Source organism: Morus notabilis, unplaced genomic scaffold (assembly GCF_000414095.1).
Source record: "Morus notabilis unplaced genomic scaffold, ASM41409v2 Scaffold81, whole genome shotgun sequence".
NCBI lineage: Eukaryota > Viridiplantae > Streptophyta > Magnoliopsida > Rosales > Moraceae > Morus > Morus notabilis.
In genome coordinates this window covers 338,732-343,741 of record NW_010357153.1, presented here as the reverse complement: position 1 = coordinate 343,741, position 5,010 = coordinate 338,732, and the positions used below count along the sequence as shown (strand labels likewise).

At 35.7% G+C, this 5,010-nt stretch overlaps 1 long non-coding RNA gene across 1 annotated transcript; it reads left to right on the top strand.

Annotated features, from left to right (window-relative positions):
* The first annotated feature begins 365 nt into the window (after positions 1 to 365).
* LOC21399399 lies at positions 366 to 2,397 on the top strand. Its single transcript, XR_002902422.1, has 7 exons — positions 366 to 645; positions 822 to 1,030; positions 1,180 to 1,191; positions 1,306 to 1,374; positions 1,581 to 1,618; positions 1,738 to 1,783; positions 2,114 to 2,397. It is a non-coding gene; the product is annotated as an uncharacterized LOC21399399 (long non-coding RNA).
* The last annotated feature ends 2,613 nt before the right edge of the window (positions 2,398 to 5,010 follow it).

The following is a 5,010-nucleotide window of genomic DNA, read 5'->3' as shown; positions in this document are numbered from 1 at the left end:
GAGATCTTCTATCTCAGAGTTCACTCTGCCCTCAATCTATCCAAATTTTTGGACGTTTTTGTTGGGGGTTTTTTTTTTCCAATTTCCCCTTGATGAAATTTTTCTTCTTTTCTCGCTCGATTCGTCGATTTCGTCCAGTTTTGAGGGCTTACCACTTTGATTTCGATCAGTCGGCGAAAATTAGTTGATTTTTTGCTCTTTTTTTTGAGTTCTTCGTCATGAGATTTGACCTTGGTTTGGAGGGCATTTGTGCGAAAGATTTCTGGGTTCTGTCTTGTGAAGTCGTTGTAAGCACTATTTTGATCTGATTTCTTCGTCTGCGCAGTGAAAATTTGTGATTTTGCAAGGATTCTTTGTTGGGGAAATTGATGCTGTAATCTAGTTGGGTGTCATGGTTTTTCCAATTATAGTTCTTCTCTGTGGACGTTGAGGGCTTCCCACAACTAAAGGAAGTTTTTTGCTATCTGGCCATTGGGAAAAAGGAAAAAAAATTAAATGTTTCATTCTCAGGGTTCTTCAAAACAAACTTGTAGTCTTCTTGTAGTCACTCGTGGGAAAGTCTCTGAATCCAAACGTAAAAAGGATGTGCCGGAGAATCAGCCGCTCTATCCCTCTCCGGAGTTGGTCTCTTCAGGCCATTTGGAGGTGAAAATTTCAGTTTCTTATGATTCTTTTTATTGCATTTGAATATATATATATATATATATATTTATATATAATATTGTGATATATAGTTGTTCTTTGATTAGAAGGTTAATGAAAATTTTGTATTCACATCAGTTTGTTTGGGATATTGCATTAAGTTACTGCTTATAATGCAGGTTCAAACTCTGACCAACCCAAGCAAAGAGGAGTTCTCTAAACTCCTTGAATCATATAAGCCAAATCTTGTATACTTGCAAGGAGAACAGCTTGGGAATGATGAGGTTGGGCCTCTGGTTTGGGGAGATGTCGACCTGTTGACCCTTTGAATCGGTGTCGACCCCTTGAATTGGTGTCCGAGCTCTTTGGCACTACATTGCCTACCACGGTGTGTAAATATCTCTTTTGTGCTTGTAAAGTTCATTTTGCATTGCTATATACATGGCCTGTTCTCTTTTGCAAATGATGATTCTCTGCACTTTTTGTTATCTTTATTTTCGGAATGCCTATTTCTACAAATCCACTTTGGTCTTCAAGACAAGGCTTCAGGTTTGTCTTTAAATATTTCTTGTTTGTCTTGGTAAGTCTATATCTATGATGTTCAATGAAATGATGCTTATAGTTTGCCTAATGTTTATCATCCTAATGCTTATACTTTTGTAGGATCTCTCTAGTTTGTCCACCTATTTCCAAAATACTTGTGGGATTACTTCAGTGGAGAAGCAACTCTCTGTAAGCAGCCGTAACTGGACATTAGTTTCTAGGATAATGATATAATCACCGTTCCTTTAGGTTTTCTTTTGGTTAGTGTTTGTCTGTGATTTTACACTTTAGTAATGTTGTTTGTAAGAGACTACATTCCATTGGCCTTGAAAGTTTCTTTTCACTTCTTTAAATTTAATGTATTTTAACTATTTTTGCTATTATATGGATGGCAGATTTTATACTTGTAGGGATCTTCAGATGGGCCCGAACAGTATGTTCTTTTTTTTAATCGTGTTTTCTTTTTTGGCTGAAGAGAATATTCCGTGTTTCTTATTTTCTTTACAGTTATGTCTGTGCTTTATTTTTTTATTTTTTTAATTCACCTTTCAGGTATGTGGCAATCATGAATGCCATATTTTCTGCACAGCGTTCTATGGTATGAATTCAATTCTTTTTAGTTCTTGGTTATACTACCGAACAATATTTTCTGAATCAGTACAAATATCAAGGGAACCAATGTAAATGTGTCAATTTGTTCAACTTTCCAAAAATAGAATTGGTAGAATGTAATGTAAATGTGTCAATTTGTTCTACTTTCCAAAAATGGAATTGGTAGAATGTCTTTTAAGTATATTGTTTGTTGTCTCTATCTTCTTTGAACTGTTTCCACAATTTTAGCCTTTTTTTCCCGTCTTATGACTGTTTGATTGATGGTTTTTAAGTTCAAAATGAATGTTCAAAGTGTCACAAATTTTCTCCTTTTCAGGTTCCTATAGATTCTTGCTATTTAGGCTCCAATAATTCTGCCTTCCTGCAGCAGGTATGTATCTATAACTTGCATCTCCTAACAGATACTTAATGCTTTATTTACAGGTTAAATAGTGGAAGACAAGACTTCAGGGCAAGATTGTATCTATAACTTGCATCTCCAATTGGAGGGTATGCATCAACGGAATCTTTTTTTCTCTTCATATTTGCAAGATTGTAATAGCACGTTTTTTTTTCTTTTCGGATTTTTGTATGTACGCAACAAAGACTCATGCAACTTTCTCCAACTATCTACATACCAATACATGTAAGATACTCTCTGTCTTACAAGTTTGACATTAAATTTTTATCTAGTGCATCATTGAAGTCATGTTTCCTCTAACTCACTGCAAAACATATGTGAATGTGGCTACGTAGTTGTGAATGGTGTAACTAGTATTTGCTTTATTTATAGGTTAAATGGTGGAAGTTTTAGTTGAGCTTGATTATTGTTTTGATAGTGGATCACTTTCTTATAGGTTAAACAGTGGAGCTGACTTTTTTGTTGAAGCATTTTGTCAAGATGGAAGAATTTACTTCACCATTTCACTTAGACGTTTTGGATACTTTGATATCTCAAACTATTGCTTTGTTTTCTTTACTTGTTTTGAATGTTAAGGTTTTGGACATTGTATGAATTATGTTGTAGACGTAATTGTATTGCTAACTTGGTAGATACTGATAACAATTGATATGTTGAATGTTTTTATGTTTTAATTTGAATGTTCCTATTTAGATATATCACATATCGCGGAATTACCATTTATTTGAATGAATTCAAAAGGATATTAATAACAATTTTAAAAAGCTACAAGAGTATGAATGTTCCTATTTAAATATATCACATATCACGGAATTACTATTTATTTGAATGAATTTAAAAGGATATTAATAACAATTTTAAAAAGCTACAAGAGTATGAATATAACAAGGAAAAAAAATTATTAATTTGTATCGTAGGTATGTTAAATAGTTGTAAGAGGTTGAAAATAATTTGTCCTAAACGCTATAATCCCTCAATTCTATAGCGCTTTCTATAACTCTCCTAAAATACTATTTTTTCTTATGATTTTTAATAGCGTCCGCTATCCTAGCGCTCTGAAAAATGCTATTGTTAGTGATTAATAGCGTTTTTAGTCAGCTATTGATTTTGATATTTGTTGTAGTGTCATGTTATTCCTTGAAAATCATTTTCTTAAATATGTTTTGTTCTAACACATTTTCATTGTTCAAAATCATTTAAAATGAGGCTAATAAGGATATGGATAAGAATATTCTATCTCTTACCTCTTGACAATTTAATCCACGGATAACTTCACATTGTCCAACTATCTATTCTTGAAGCTCCATGACTCACTTTGAACCTCAATGACTCCATTCGATTCGCCTCGATATGCATGCACGATACCGATATACTTTTCAACGGAATGGAATTGATGCAAATGGAGGTCACCGTTACGTTCACCATGTCAAAATGAGTCAGGATATGTTCTCAGATCTTTGATCGAACGTCGGGAACCTCAAGAACTGAGACAAGCCGGAATCCGACCACCGGCGGCGGTGGCAGCGGCGGCGGGGTTTCCGGAGCACATTTCCGCAGTGGACTTGGGTCCTATCCCCCTAAATCGACTATTCTAAGTTCAATGGTGCAGTCAATTTCACCAAATTCGCCCTCTATCTACTCCAATCGAACCCAAAAACGTCGGCAAAATTCGGCCAGTTGGTTATCAATTCTCCGGCAATGGAACCTCAAAATTGGCTGAGAGCTCTTGTTACCCACTTCTTTCTGAGTGTTTTGACACTAAAATCATGACGATCCAATGGTTAGATCATCGGAACCAGCCTCCACCCAATCGGCGGCGGCGGCGAGCTCCGATCTCTAACAAACGGTGGCGGATTTGGGTGGCTGAGGGTTGCTTCTTGCTCTACGTCATCCTCTGAGTCCAATGACACCGGCGGTGTAAAAAACGGAGGCTGGAACAGTGCACAACAGAGAGGAGGCGCGGAGGTCGAAATGGGCAGCTCCTGCGATGAAATTTCGGTGAGAATCGATGGGTGTTACGGCATGAGTTTTGTTCGTCTCGTCGAGCTGAGTCCATAGGGACCGGAATCACTCCGATCGGAGGTCGGACGACAAAGTTACGACGGTGAGAAGTTTCAGTAGTTTTTGGACATTTCGTGGGCGATTGCGGCTGTTTCCGGCAGAAATGGAGGTTATGCGGCATGTCAACGAGTTCAGCTTGTTGAGAGCTATCCGATGGTGTGGGTGGTGTCGCGAAACGACACCAGAATCTCACCGGTGGTAGGTGGCCGGCGTGGAGAGAGAGAGAGTGAACGTGGGAAAGAGAGAGTGTACGTGGGAAAGAGAGAGAATGTGAGAAAAAGAAAGAATTGATCTATTATTTAAATTCTAAAAAAATAATTTTTAATACTTAAAACTGTTCAAGGGACAGCAATGTCAATTTTAAAATAATCCTTTTTAAAGGAGAAATGCCTTTTACATGATAATTATAACTGAGAATCTTTCACTAATATCATATTAATTAACACTAATCACCGGATTTAATTAATTAATCATAATTAATTTAAACTGGATGTTATAAAAAGCTGATTTTAGTATTTGGTAAATCTCCTCAAAAGGCTTTTTGAAGAATCTACAGCAAAAATCAGAAGCAACTCAAAGACAACTTTAGTTTTTAGATTATACGGGAATCAACATAGTACAATTAATAAAACTTTCATAATATCCATAATACCCCTAATGAAATTTAAAATTTACAATTTTTTTAATTTAAAATTCAGACTCATAATATAATACAGTATAATATAATAATACAATAATATAATATAATTATA